The following is a 15,793-nucleotide window of genomic DNA, read 5'->3' as shown; positions in this document are numbered from 1 at the left end:
TTAATGCAATCAAGTGCTTTCCATTACTGGTGTATTAACGGCATTAAATGGGGTGCCACGCGTTAGTTCTTGGATTTTTGAATTTTTTTTTTGAATTTTTTATTTATTTTTAAAAGTTTTTTAAAAAAATTAAAAATTTGACACATGTCAAGCTGACATCGTGCACGTGGTAGTGACAGTGTGATGTGGCAGTGACAATGCCACGTGTCACTATTATGTCAGGTGTCATTTTCTCATTCTCAATTTTGTCCCTATATTTTAATTTTTGTCTTAATTTAGTCCCAATTTTTGTAAAAATTGTGTAATTTCGTCCCCCTCCAAATTGAAACAAAAATTAACTTTTTTATAAATGTTATAGAATATTTTTATTAAATTTGATATTTTTATTCAAATTGATATTTTTATTATATATTTTTAACAAAACTAAGTTTATTTAAATTTGTTTCACTTATAATTGTTTTCAAATTTTAAATTTATTTGTTTTTTATTGTTACATAAACTAGATAATTTTTTTTAACATTTATATAATTGTTATTTTTACATCACCTCAAGCATTTGTATAGAAATGATTGAATTTTACACATTTTAAAAATATAAAATTATTTAAAATATAAATTCAAATAAAAAACAATATTAAAGTATGATGGAATAAAATATCAATATAATTTATGATTTTTTTTATTAGCATTATTTTTTATTAACAACTTTAAAACAAGTTTAAATAAAGTTTAGTGTAAAATATAAATTTAAATAAAATTAATCTTGTTAAAAATATTTACTTCAAATATCAATTTTGATGTGAATATTTGTGTATCTTTATATAAAAATTAAATTTGGTTTCAATTTGGAGAGAACATAATTGTTCAATTTTTACAAAAATTGAGACTAAATTGACACAAAAATTAAAATACTGTGACCAAATTGAGACTAGGAAAATTACACTTGGCATAATAGTGACACGTGGCATTTTCACTACAACATCACACTGTCACTGCCATGTGGCACGATGTTAGCTTGACACGTAGCAAATTTTTTATTTTTTTTAAATTTTTAAAAAATAAATAAAAATTCAAAAAATTCAGAAACTAACACGTGACACCTATTTAACGTCATTACTATACCACTAACGGAAAGGATTTGATTGTATCAAATTTTCAAAAATAGAGACTAAATTAAGATAAAAAAAATACAGGGACCAAATTGATTTTTTGTTACGAAAATAGAGACAAAAGGTATAATTTAACCTAACATGTGGAAAACTTTTTCTCAATGTACCGTCAATTACACTCTCAAAGGTGTCAATTACACTCTCAAAGGGGATCAACGTAGTGATTTTAAACAAGGGTTTGTTAGAAAGTAGTGAATATTTTTCTTAGTAGGAGTTTATATTGGTTCTATTAAATTTGTACAATATATATTTAGTTTTTCTGTGACGAAATGGTTCCGTAATTGAAAATGATTATAGATATTATTTACGTTCTTGGTATTTATTTTTTTCTTCTAAGATCAAATATTTCGGTATTATGAAACTTATAAATGCGCATATAAAATCAGGATGACTATATTACAATAACTTTCTCTATTTTTCTTGAGCTTGCGTTTGTCGCTTTATTAGATTTCATTTGTTTCTTTTTGTGTTTAAATAATACAAGTGCAGCCTTTCTTTACACCGCATCGAAGATTTACGTTTGCTTGTTCATTTATAATAAACTTTTGCATGCTAAATAAAATATATATCATCAAACTCTAATAAATATAGTACTGAATCGAGACCTTTTCATTAATAAAAATAAGTCCATTTCTTGTTTGCATCTAAAATAATTCGATCATGTAATCCTACATAGTTTTTAGATTGGAGATGTAGAGACCACCTAAAGTTGACTACTACTCCTTGTTGATTTTGATGTGTTTGTCTTATTTTTTTCAAGACCACCTGAAGACAAAGAAAACATCAACCAAAAATATTAGGTTGAATGTATACACCACTCATAAATCCTCTTCTACATGGGGACAAGTAGTTTATCATAATAACATTTGTTCACCTTCACGTCGTCATTCATCTCATTGAGGTAAATGTTGAATTTAAAATTTTGGACTTTATTATTCATGGCCATGTAATATTAAATCTTCAAGAGTTTTATTGGTCGTTAGGAATCTTGAAAAAGAAATTTGCAACCTCAAATAAGCCTAAGTCAGATACACAAGTTGATATACCAGTTTTTGCACCTAAGTTTACTCATTCTTCATATCTTCAACGTCCATATAAACTTTGGTAGATATCTCAACTCTCTTACTATTTTTTTTTCCACTAATTTTTTTCCATATATAACTTGTAGTTGTTATATTCAACAAATTGATTCATTTTCCAAAACTGAAAAGGTTCTTCATTTCCATTTCCTACTCCACCTCCAATTGCACCTCAACCAAGTAGTGAACAAGCTCCTCCTCCACCTCTTCCTACACCTCGACTAAGTACTGAACAGGCTCCCCCTCCACCTTGACATCCCCCTCCACCTTGACATGCACCTCAGCCAAGTAATATATGTTTCATATAGTTTTCCAATTTATTAATCCTCTAATCATTATGCAAAAAGCTAGGCGTTTAGGTTTGGGACCTTGCCCATCTAAAGTGTTTGGCTTCAATGCCCATTCATATAGTAAGACGTCTTCAAGTTTTCCTTCTATACTTAGTTTGGCTTCAATGCCCATTCACTTCAACCTCAGCAATTTAAATGGATATGAAGCATGGTTATCAAACTCGCGAGTTAACTCATTAACTCGTTAACTCGGACGAGTTTGCGTTTTTAGCTATGGCTTCCGAGTCAACTCAGAAGCAAACTCGCTTTTTGTGTGGAATCGATATACTCGGTTGCAGAATCGATAGAATTGTATGAGCTTGCGATTTTAGATGCGTTTTTGCGAGTTCGATGGACAAAATTTTAATTAAAACGAATTTGTATGGAGAAGACCATCCCACCAGATTAGGGCTCCTAGTGCTCAAGTCCTTTCTTCTTCTCGCGCATCACGCCCTCTTATCTTTCTCTCTTACACCAGATTAGGGCTCTTGCTTCGTAGTTCACCCTCTCTCATGTAGTCTCTCACGTCCACCGTCAGTGTGGTCACCATCGTCGATTGTCGTCGCTGTCACGCTTAGTTGATGTCGCCTCGCATGCTGTCGGCTGGGTCATCCTCTCCTCGAACGTTGTTCGCACTCACCTCTGCACACGTTCCCCTCTGGCATTTTGAATGTTTTAGTTTATAACATTTTTAAAAACAATCTTATAACTTAAAGTTATAACCTTTTCGGCCCTCTACATGCGAGTTTCTTATTGGAAAGCAACATTGTTAAATATTATTAGTTAGCTTTTAACTCTTAAAAATAGTGTTTGTTTATTTATATATTATAACATATTTTTAATTTTATACTGAAGAACTGATTAATTAGAATAAATTAATGTCATTAGAGAATTAATTAGAGGATTAGACATTGACACATAACATTTGAATTTATATTTTACAATATTTATATGAATTTATTTATTTAAAGTATTTTTATGTTGTATTATTTTGTGAATTTATTTGCATTAGGATGTTATTTATATAAATTAATTTTTTAATATCAAAGTAAAGTTTACGTAAACTCTTGAGTTTGATAACCTTGATATGAAGTAAACTTAAATCTACTAAGATGATTGTAGTTTAATGGCATTTCACCTACTATTTCAATAACCTCTCTTATGATCACTACAAAAAATCATGTATATTATGGCGTTTTTAATATGACATTTATTTGAAAATGTCACTTTTTGCAATATAATATAACGTTTATAAAACTGTCATAATTTACATGCAATATATGACGTTTTTAAGTGTCGTATTATTAAATGTCATACTATTATTAAAAATTATGACATTTTATAAATATCATTCTACCATAATTTTTTTTTCTTGTGTAAAATTTCTTACAACCTTTAATTTTCAAGTTTCGGGAAGTTTTTCTTTAAAATGTTCAGAACTTTTTTTATCAAATTTCTTTCCCCTCCTCCCCTACACCCCAACTCAACGTTCTTATTCAAATTCCTCCTTCTAAACCCTAATTTTCTTCAATTTCTCCCACCGCACTCACTCCTCGCAAAAACTTCACCACTATTGCAGCTCACCTTACCAACACCGCCACCGTCACATATCTCATATCCACCGTAGATGGACCTTCTCCGACTCTACTTGGAGCTCAACGTGGGTATCACACCTATACCTCATCGCATGTCATCGCACTTGTACCTCACCACACGTCAGCTCTCTTACGATCCTTTCACACCAACACCATTGAAGCTCACCAAAACTGCCCCAAACTGTCCACCCTCATCGGAATCGCTCATCCTAATGAAGCTCACCAAAACCACCCCAACTCCTCCACCTTCATCGGAATCGCTCATCCTAAACACTCACTCTGGTGAGGCTTTGCTTGGAATCCACTTTTCACCCTCCAATCCTATTAACGTATATACATTTGGTACCTCCCAAATTCTAGCTTCTCGATTTCTCGATTTCTTAGCTTTTCCAGCTAAACCGTTTTAATCTTATTTCTATTGTGAGCCAGTAGGGATGGCAACGGGGCGGGGACGGGTTTCGCTATCCCATACCCATCCCCGCATAAAAAATTCATCCACATCCCCATACCCAAACCCAACGGGTATCAAACTTTTTTCCCATCCCCATCCCCACCGGGTAACGGGTATAATCTCGTACCCATACCCGTACCCGTGTTCTAACTACTTCAATATTAATTTTTATAAAAGAAAAAAAATTACGGTAAAGAAAATATAATATTATGAAATATTCAATATTAGGAGGATTTTCTTCGATGCCAAATACCTTAAAATAAATTATAATTGTTTACATTTTATATTAGAATACCAAATAAAATTTCATGTGAACCAAAACATTTGTTAAATTTGCAAACTACAACATTGATGAACTTAGTTGATAAAATTAAAAAATATTTCAAAAAAATATAAAAGGAAAACAAATATTTAAATTAAAATATATTTTAAATGTTTGTTTACTTCAATTTTTTAAATTCTAATGAATATCTTTTTTATACACTAATAAAAGTTATAATATATCACTTGATCAAAATGACACAAAGAATAAATAATAAACATAATAATAAAAGGAAAACAAATATTCAAATTAAAATATATTTTAAATGTTTGTTTACTTCAATTTTTTAAATTATAATGAATCTCTTTTTTATACACTAATAAAAGTTATAATACATCACTTGATCAAAATGACACAAAGAACAAATAATAAACATAATAATAAAATTTTGACATAGATTTTGTATCTTTTGAACTTCAATATATGTTGGATAGTGACAAAAAAATATTCATAGCAATTACATTAAATTTTTATATTGTAATAAATAAAAGTTATTTATACAATTAAAGTGGAAAAAATTACAGTATGATTAATAGTGAGTTATAAAATAACAAATAATTAGATAGAATATATCGAAATATTATTCTACATGATGAAAATAAACAATAAATAAAAATATTAAAAGACTAACAAATGTGTGTTTTAGAAATAATTTGAGAGACTATCGAAAGAAATCGCACAAAGGAAATCAAATGTATAATTAAGGTATGATAAAATGAAAAATACCTTACAGAACTAATTATTAAATTATGTTTGAAGTGGTTAAAATTAAATAGAAATATCATTAGTGACCAAAAAATTTGTCATTAAATTACATATAAATTAGTAATTAAATTGGTCACTAAATCAAGTACAGATTCGATCATTGAATCGGTCACTAATTTAGTCATTGATTCAGACAATAAATCAACTACTACCACCAATTACGAAAAATAGTGACTGATATGGGTTACTGACTAAATCAGTCACCATTTCATGTTTTTCTTGTAGTGAATTATCATATACTATTCCTAAATATCATTATATATATATATATATATATAAAATTTTAACCACTTCAAACAGAATTTAAAGTGAAAAAATTACATTATGATTAATAATGAGTTATAAAATAAAAAATAATTAGATAGAATATATCGAAATATTATTCTACATGATGAAAATAAAAAAAAAATAAAAATATTAAAAAACTAACAAATGTGTGTTTTAGAAATAATTTGAGAGACTATCGAAAAAAATCACACAAAGGAAATCAAATGTATAACTAAGGTATGATAAGACGAAAAATATCTTAGAGAATTAAGAAAACTTTTCAAATATTAACATATAATTAATGGTTGAAAAATAACGAAAATTATTTTAATGAAACAAAAGAGTTCTTCAAATTAAACAAAAATTAATAATAATAATAAGTAAAGAATTTTTTTTATATTATCTTAAATTGAGAGTATAAACATTCTCATGTGAAAGAAAAATTTATAATAAATAAAAATATTAAAAAATAATATAAATATTCAAATGTGAGGCATAATTTTTTTTTAATTAACATACATCATTTTAACATAATTACATAAAGGTTATGATAAGATAAAAAATATATTGGAGATGAGAATGAGTTTCATGACAAATGAAATAATTAAAAGAAATAAAAAATAGAAAAAAAAAATATATATATATATATATATATATATATAGGGGTTACTTGATTAATTGTGAATATTTTAATAATTTAAACGAGAATGGAGATATGGCGGGGACGGGTATTATGGCGGGTATATGTACATCCCCATACCCATCCCCATACCCAACTGAAAAAGTCGGGGATTCCCCATACCTATACCCATACCCAGTCAATGCGGGGATTCCCCGTCAAAACGGGGACGGGTTCGGGCAATACCCACAGGGACGGGTTTATTTGTCATCTCTATGAGCCAGTGTCTTTTTCTTGAAATTAGGTTTCCCATTTCTTGTTTTGTGCTTTGATTTGTGCATCTCAGTGATCGTTCTTCTATTTCGTGTCTCTTACCTATTTCGTGTTTCTTCTATTGCATTGGTGTGACGTTGTTTGTTGCTGTGACTATCTCTTACCCTTTTTATTTTCTTTTTTTATTGAATTGGCGCTTCATTTTTGGGATACTTTGATTATGTTTCTTTTTTTATTTCAGATTTTTGGTGTGGGGTAAAAATTAAATCTTGATTTTTTTAAATGTTTGGGTTTAGCTTTGTATGAGGTGCTTTCAGGCTATGAAGCCCAACACGACACGGACACGACACGGATACGGGGAAGCGTCTAAATCGTAAAAAGGGGACACGGACACGGACTTTGATTATTTTTCAGTAATATATTATAACATATAGTTGTACCATCACCTACATACACATGTTTCTTTTAACAATGCTAAGCATCATTTATCAGTTTTATAGATAAGCATCAATCTCTATCATATTTCTTTGCCACTTTTTATTTAGATTTTCTACTTAAGAAAATCTAGATAATTTACTTAAGAAAATTTCTTAAACTAATTGTTTTGTTATTTTAAAATTATTCAAATACTTATATTATTTATTTATTCCATGCGCAAATGATGTTCAAAGTGATGTATCGTCTCCCAACGATGAAGCATGATCAAATGGAAGAGCAAAATAGGAGGAAAAAAAAAAGTTTAGGATTAGGTTTAAGTATAAAAATGTATTATGAATTGATAATATCTTTTAATATTATTTGTTTTATGTTAGTATATTTGAATTCTTGGTGGGTACTTGTAATTTTTAAACAATCAATGAAATAAAAAAAATTTCATTTCTTTTGTATACTTCCATATATTTTTTTTACAGGTTTTATATAATTTAAATTGTTATTATTAAAGAAATATTATATTGAATTAAAAAATTATAAATATAAGTGGATAATAATAAATAATAAAATATTTTATTTAACAATTATTTATAATAGTAACATTTATAAATGTAATAATACAATGTGAATTATGACATTTATAAGTGTCGTTTTTTTTAGGATTTGTTTTTTAGTAAGTAAATAACGTCATTTTTAACTGTCACTAATTACTTCTTAAAAACGTCATTTTATACAATGTATAAAATGGCATTTGTTGCGGCGTTTCACTTTAAAATGCCATATTATATTTTGTGGCGGCAAGAATTACGATGTTTTCGAAAAACGCAGCGCGCGTAAATAACGACGTTTGAAAACGTTGTAATATACAAAAATAAACGTCACAACTTAGACGATTTTTTGTAGTGGATGTTTTTACGTAGATCACATCAAACAAAAAAGGGTTAAATGTGTTTTTGGTCTCTTAACCAAATTGCTAAATAGATAGATAGCATAATGTATGAATATGAGTGATATGAACAAAAACTATATGATTTGATCTCTTAGATAAACAAATAGATATGATATATGGTCCTACCCTAGCCAATGCATGTAGTTCATTATGTGTTTCTCTAAAGTAAAAGTGAGTTTGCCCATCTTTGAATGTGATGTTAGTACATCTCAAGTTTTAGTCATCTAGGTTATGTTACTTGATTAATTTGATTTATTGTGTTTTGTAATAGGTTTGTTCATAAACATCAATGATGACTTTTCTTTGTACAAAAATAAGGAGAATTGCCTCAACAACTTTTCTATGATTCATCCATCATTCGTAATATTTAAATATTTAGTATCTTAATAATTTTTTTTAATGTAAATAATGCTACTGATTATGGTTATTTTTTATTTTAGGTATGTGATCAAGGGAATATTCCTAATGAAAAAACAAATGATTCATATCAATATTGATAATTGGAGAATGTTATGAGACTTTCATTGTTTTATATTTATGAAGGATGTTCTTTGCATATATATATATATATATATATATATATATATATATATATATATATATATATATATATATATATTTAGTTACTTTGCATCATGCATGGATTTTGGGGATATATGTAAGTTTCACATTGAGTAGTAATATGAGATTTTTGCTGGAATCCTCAAGTGTTTGGTTTCTCCCTCTTATCAGTTAGCATTTTTGTCACCTCTTCTTTGTGTCATGCAGTATTTATCTTCATACTTTTCAGCTAACTAGGACAAAGAAAGGCGGGGAGAATATTCCTCATTTATATGAACTTAAAGGGAATGAAACCTTAGGTTCTTACTTGCAAATTCAACCTTGCTCTGATAATGCTCCTGAAGTTTCTAAATGTTCAATTCAGTGGTATCGTGTATCATCTGATGGTGCAAAAAAAGAACTTATATCAAATAGTTTTTCTGTTTTATTTTATTTTTTTCAACTAGCGATTTGGCTGGCTCTTGATTTATGCATTTCTTCAACTTATTGCATTTCCTATTATTGGTCACTTTCCCAAAAGGCAAATAACAGTTATGATTATGCAAATTCTATCCTTTAGTATTTATAGAAAGTTATATACCTATAATCTGTTTAACATTTTTCATCTCAATGTAAACTACCTGTGTTGTTTAAATACTAATGATTAATTTAGTTAGACTCAAACTATTTTATAAGATGGTATCCGGACCTATTCTAGTGAGGTTTATTAATTCTATCATCCACTCACTATTCGATCACACCCACAAGAGATATATGACCATATTTTAGTATATAAATGAGTGTAAACTTCTTTTTACAAGTCGATTTTGTAGGGTTAAGTTAGGTCTGAACCATTTTGTAAGAGCTTAATACATAGCTTGTGACTTGCATTTTTGTGGCTATTATACATTTAAGCTAGCCAAACATAACTGTCTGTGGAGCTTATTATGTATGTATTTTCTGTTGTTTAAGATGCTGGAAGACTTGTTAAGTATATCATCCAGTAAGTTCACCGTTTTTATCTTCCCTTATCATATAATATAACTTTCTCAGGTGCAATCAAATCAGTTTACGCCTCTGAGCCTTTTGATGTTGGACGTGTATTGCAAGCTGATGTTATTTCAGAAAGTGAGCATCTCACACTTTCAACTGTTGGTCCAATAGATCCAGGTCTGCTTTCAATTTGACATATCCTCATTTGCATTAGTAGTAGTCACTGACAGACATTGCTTCGATACATGTTTTGTTGTGCAGTCATGTTGAGCTTAAATTTCTTCTGTATTCTCATGCAGCTGTTGGTTTTGGAACCTATGTTGAGGCACTTGTGCACAAACATGATACTGAATTTAACGTATGTTGTTTTGTTCCTTTTAAGTTTTATTTACATGCGCGCCTTGTTATGTTGAGCTATTTTTTGACCCAAAGGTGTATGGTTTCATAGGTTGTTGTTATCTTGTGCTTTGTTCTTCACATTTCAAAATAAAGTTTAGAAGTCAAATCTAGTCAGATTACAGTACATGATAATAATATTGTAGTTTCCTTGATTACTTTTTCAGGTAGTTGTAACTCAAATGAATGGTTCACACCCAACTGAATCTGTTCATGTGCTTCATGTTGGAAAGATAAGGATAAAACTCTGCAAAGGAAAGACCACAATTGCCAAAGAATATTATTCAAGTTCAATGCAAGTATTTAAAATTGTTGATAACATCTATGTTTAGATTGTGAAAAGTAAAGCAACTCAATGCTCCAACATCTTTCTTGCACTCATTTTGTACATTATGTTAATCACTATGCTGATATATATACCTTGTGCATTGAATTATCCGATTCCATCTGTGTGCACATGAAAATGCATTTATTCTTGTGCTCTTATCTTCTTCTTTTCTACTTGTAACTTATGATAAACTAAAATTTGGTTGACCATATTTCTTTGATCTTGTTTTCTTTAGCTTTGAGGTGTTAGAGGGGGTGGAAATGCAGCAGCACAGGGAGTTTTTTGGCAGCCAAAGCAAGGACATTCCTTTGTATTAGCTTTTGAATCAGAGAGAGAGAGGAATGTTGCCATCATGCTTGCAAGGAGATTTGCATTTGACTGTAATATATGTCCTTCTGAAACTCAACACATTGGTTAGAATTTCAAATTCATCTTTTCTCTTTCTCTTTTTGGCCACCATTGTTAAATTTAAACTGCAAATAATGACCGATCATGCTTGCTAGACCAGATGACAAAGCTCATCTGGGGACATCATGAGTCTCCTTACAACTTTTTCCCCACCCTTGTAATTATGAGTTTTCTACATTGTATTATTACCATAAGTGTTATTTAAACACTTGAAATCTTCCTTATAATATTGGTTTAACTTGTAGTGATTCACACCTTGTGGTCTGAATCATATATATATATATATATATATATATATATATATATATATATATATATATTTATATTTATTTATTTAAAAATGTGATATATATATTTTTTGGCGGTGTTTTACCGTCAAAAAATCTGATATGTTTTGTGGCGATTTTTAATCATCAAAATATGATAAAATATTAAAAAATATAAGTAAATTTTGTAACGGTTTTTGACCGTTAGTAATTTCTTTTTCGTTTTTTACAACAATATTGATGGTTAGATTTTCCTTGTCAAAATCTGTTTTAAAAGTGCGCAATTTTGACTTTTTTTTTGAACCGTTGAAAATTTCATTTGTAACGGTTTTTAATCTCTAAAATTTGTAATTTTAACTGTCACAAATGTTCACTTTTTTTTGTAGTGTTAGCCATTGTCCTTGTTCCCCCTCCAACATCAACCAATGACTTTGATGCATTAAACACTTCCTCGCACTTCTCAATCACTACGCTAGAAACCCATTTACTGTCAATAGCCATGGCATCGTTGAAAACGTGGTTGAATTTAGGATTACACCTAGCAAATCCCAAACTAGCATCCCATATTCAGTATGAAATGGTGTAGGGTCTTCATTTGTGAACTAGGTAGAGAGTTGGTACCATGGATTAATGTAAACTGGATCAACTAGGAGTTGTAGCAACGATGTCATGCTGGAGTGGTGGTCCTTTAGGAGTAATTTAGATGCATCAGTTAGCATATACATGAGTTCAGGCTCATTTGGGGGGTCATGGTGTTCAGAGAAAAAACTAGAATGACTCAGAATTCTCATTAAGCAGCTAATAAAGAAAGTCTTGGAAAGGTGGAGCGGTAATGAAGCAATAAGTTGTTAGAGCGGCATAGGTTGGCCATGGTTGTGTATGATATCTGCTATGCTCAACTCAATAGCACACTTAAGAGAAAAAGAGTTTCTGAACTTGAAAATGTGATTCCAAAAGTGAGTTTGAGCTTGAATAAATTTTGTAGCATTCTCTTCACTATGCGATTCCATACGTAATTTGTAGGTTATTGTGGTATAAAATCTTATTACTTTGCTCTATTTATAATAGTTTAAATCATTCCATATATGCGACATTTATATAAAGATGCAAAATTTATATAAAGGTTAAATATTGTCTCACTTTGAATTAGAGATGGCAAATAAACCCGTCCCCGTGGGTATTGCCCGAACCTGTCTCCGTTTTGACGGGGAATCCCCGCATTGTTTGGGTATGAATATGGGTATGGGGAATCCCCGACTTTTTCAATTGGGTATAGGGATGTACATATCCCCGCCATAATACCCGTCCCCACCATATCTCCATTTCCGTTTAAATTATTAAAATATTCATAATTAATTAAGTAACCATATATATATATATATATATATATATATATATATATATATATATATACTTTCTATTTTTTTATTTCTTCTAATTATTTGGTTTGTCATTAAACTCATTCGCATCTCCAATATATTTTTCATTTTATCATAACCTTTATGTAATTATGTTAAATGATGTATCTGAATTAAAAAAAATTATGTCTCACATTTGAATATTTTTATTTATTGTATATTTTCCTTTCACATGAGAGTGTTTAATACTCTCCATTTAAGTGTTTAATATCATAAATCTATCATTTACTAGGTAATATAAAAAAAAAATTACTTATTATTATTAATTTTTGTTTCATTTGAAGAACTTTTGTTTTGCTAAAACAATTTTCTTTATTTCTCAACCATTGAGTATGTATGTTGATATTTGAAAAGTTTTCTTAGATATCTAAGGTATTTTTCATTTTATCATACCCTTATTGTTTAATTTGAATATTTGTTTTCCTTTTATATTTTTAAATTTTATCAACTAGATCTCATTAATGTTTGCAGTTTGCAAATTTAATAAATGTTTTGGTTCTCATGAAATTTTATTTGGTATTCTAATATAAAATGTAAACAATTATAATTTATTTCAAAGTAATTGATATCGAAGAAACAATCATCCTCTAATATTGAATATTTGATAATATTTTGTTTCCTTTACCGTAATTTTTTATTATTTTATAAAAATTAATTAAAATTAATATTGGAGTAGCAGGAAAACAAGTACAGGTATGGGTACGAGATTCTATCTGTTACCCGGTAGGGATGTGGATGAGACAAAAGTTTGATACCCGTTGGGTTTGGAGATGGGAATGGGGATGTGGATAGATTTTTTCTACGGGGATGGGTATGGGATAGCGAAACTCGTTTCCGCCCCGCCCCGTTGCCATATCTACTTTGAATAGACATAAAATTGTTTTAGCTTGAAAACAAATTTAGATCCCATTGAGACATAATAACAAATACGTAAACTAAATCAATAATTTTTACATTCAATAATGACATGTGACATTGTCACTGTCACATTATACTGTCTCTGCCATGTGACTAAATCAACTTGATACACGATAATTTTTTGGTTAAATTACTCTTTTGGTCTCTCTATTTGTCATGTGATATCAGTTTTGTTCTCAAGTTTTTCGTTGTCTGAAGTTGGTCTTCATTTTCTTAAAAATGATTCAATTTGGTCATTGCCGTTGATTTTGACCAGACGGTGTTAAAGTCAATGCCACGTGTCAATTTATGGTTTTTTAGAAATTTTTTTTACATTTTTAAAATGTTTTTAATTTTTTACACGTGTCCCTTCACATTTGTGTCACATGTTAAAATGAACCCCAAACTATATTTCAAAACTTAACAATTTTGTCATCATATATAAAGGCAACAAGTGTATCATATTATACAAACTTAGTAAAAATTAAAAATTAAATAACTTGTCACACATAAGTTTAGGAATTAAATTTCAAATTCAAAACAAAACCAAAGTCTCACTAGTGCAGTAAGGGCTTTTGGCCCTGGTTTTTTTCGTTATTCTGCCTCAGTTTTAGACCCGAGGCATATTGGGGTGAGGCCAAAAGCAGGTGTCTTTTGGTCTCGGTTGCAAAGAACCAAAGCCATATTGATTTTCTATAATTATTTATAATTAAAATTTTGAACCCTAATCCCTTTTTGTTTTCACGTTTGCTGATAGGTTTGGAACTGAAAATCCCCAAATCTGTTATCCTACTATACTGATTCTCGAGGGTTTAAACCCTAAATCCAAAATGTTTCGAATCTGCTTTTGAACTCATTGCACTGCCTCTATCTGCAACCTCATACTCTACTGCCATGGTGGAGCACATGTCTCGAGAAGGGTTTTTTGCAGTGGCACGCGACACGCAATGGTGATTCTACAGGGGCAGCGGTGGAGGTTTCTGATGGCGGTGTCGATGGTGTAGTCGCATGCGAGTCGTAGGTGATGTTCCTTCAGCGGTGCGACTTGTGGTGGTTGCCGAAGGCGCGAGGCAGATCTGGTTCGAGAGCAACAGTGGTGAGGTTGATGGCGTCGCAATAGAGGCTGTTTGCGTCTTCGGTCCCAGTAGTGTCACGCGGTGGTGTGACGTCGCGCTGGCTCTCGGTCTGGTTGCATTTTGGGGGAGTTGTGCAGAGGAGAAAAAACTAGTTCACAGTTTGGGTTCGCGCAGAGAAGATGAACAGTGCATGGTTCGCAAATTTGGAACCCTAAATAAGGTTTATGGCCTCGGTTCCATTAATAACTGAGGCACAAAGTGGTATAGGCCTCGGTCTTATTCCACCCGAGGCCAAAGCCTTTGCTGTTAGTGGCAATTTTAAAATTTTGGGGAACACTGACGAGTTATAGGCCTCGGTTGAGTGATAACCGAAGCATATAAACCCTTATAGGCTTCGGTTGGATAGGGACCCGAGGCAAAAAAGTTCGAAAAATTTCAAAAATGTCACCGTGTCCTTATAGGCTTCGGTTTTGCAATAACCGAAGCCTATAAGGCGAGTTAAAAATGCGATTCTGTACTAGTGTCTAATGTTTTGTATAGAATTTAAAGTTAATTTAAAATATATATAGAAATATTTAATAAAGACGTTACTTTTAGTAAAAATATCACTATAAAATTTATAAAAATGTAACTTGAGTGTCAATTTAAGGAGGGAAAATATTACTTCATTTTTTATCAAAATCGAGACTAAATTGAAACTAAAAAAAAATATAGGAACTAAATTTAGTCATTCTGACACATGACACAATTGTGAAGTGCACGTGTAAAAAATTAAAAAAATTCAAAAGAAAATTAAAAAAAATAGAAATTGATACGTGACGTTGACTTTAACACCGTCTTGTCAAACTAATAGTAAAGATTAAATTGAATCATTTTTAAGAAAATTATGACCAAATTGAGATGATGAAAAATTTGAAACTCAAACTGCTATTACTTGACAAATAGAGGGATCAAAATAGTAATTTAACTTAATTTTTTTTAAATATAAAAAAATAAAAAATAATCCGAATGAAAGATAAGGAAAACAAACAATTTTGTTTATATGTAATCAATTGAGAGAATGATTAGTTAAGAGGGAGAACCATTCTTTTATGTCAAATTTCTGGAACAAATTACGTCATATAATTGGAGTCCCACGTGAATGTGGCAAATTTAAGTTTACGTCAATCTTTTATTCCGTTAACCCAACATCCATTATTCATACTTACCACTAAATGATAAC

General features: G+C 30.2%; 1 pseudogene; it reads right to left on the bottom strand.

Moving 5' to 3' along the window:
* Positions 1-11,540: 11,540 nt before the first annotated feature.
* LOC114170321 lies at positions 11,541-12,190 on the bottom strand (annotated as a pseudogene).
* Positions 12,191-15,793: the final 3,603 nt, after the last annotated feature.

The sequence above is a fragment of the Vigna unguiculata genome, chromosome 11 (genome assembly GCF_004118075.2).
Source record: "Vigna unguiculata cultivar IT97K-499-35 chromosome 11, ASM411807v1, whole genome shotgun sequence".
In the NCBI taxonomy this organism is placed as follows: Eukaryota; Viridiplantae; Streptophyta; class Magnoliopsida; order Fabales; family Fabaceae; genus Vigna; species Vigna unguiculata.
The sequence above is the reverse complement of the archived record's forward strand: the minus strand, read 5'-3'. Positions and strand labels throughout refer to the sequence as shown.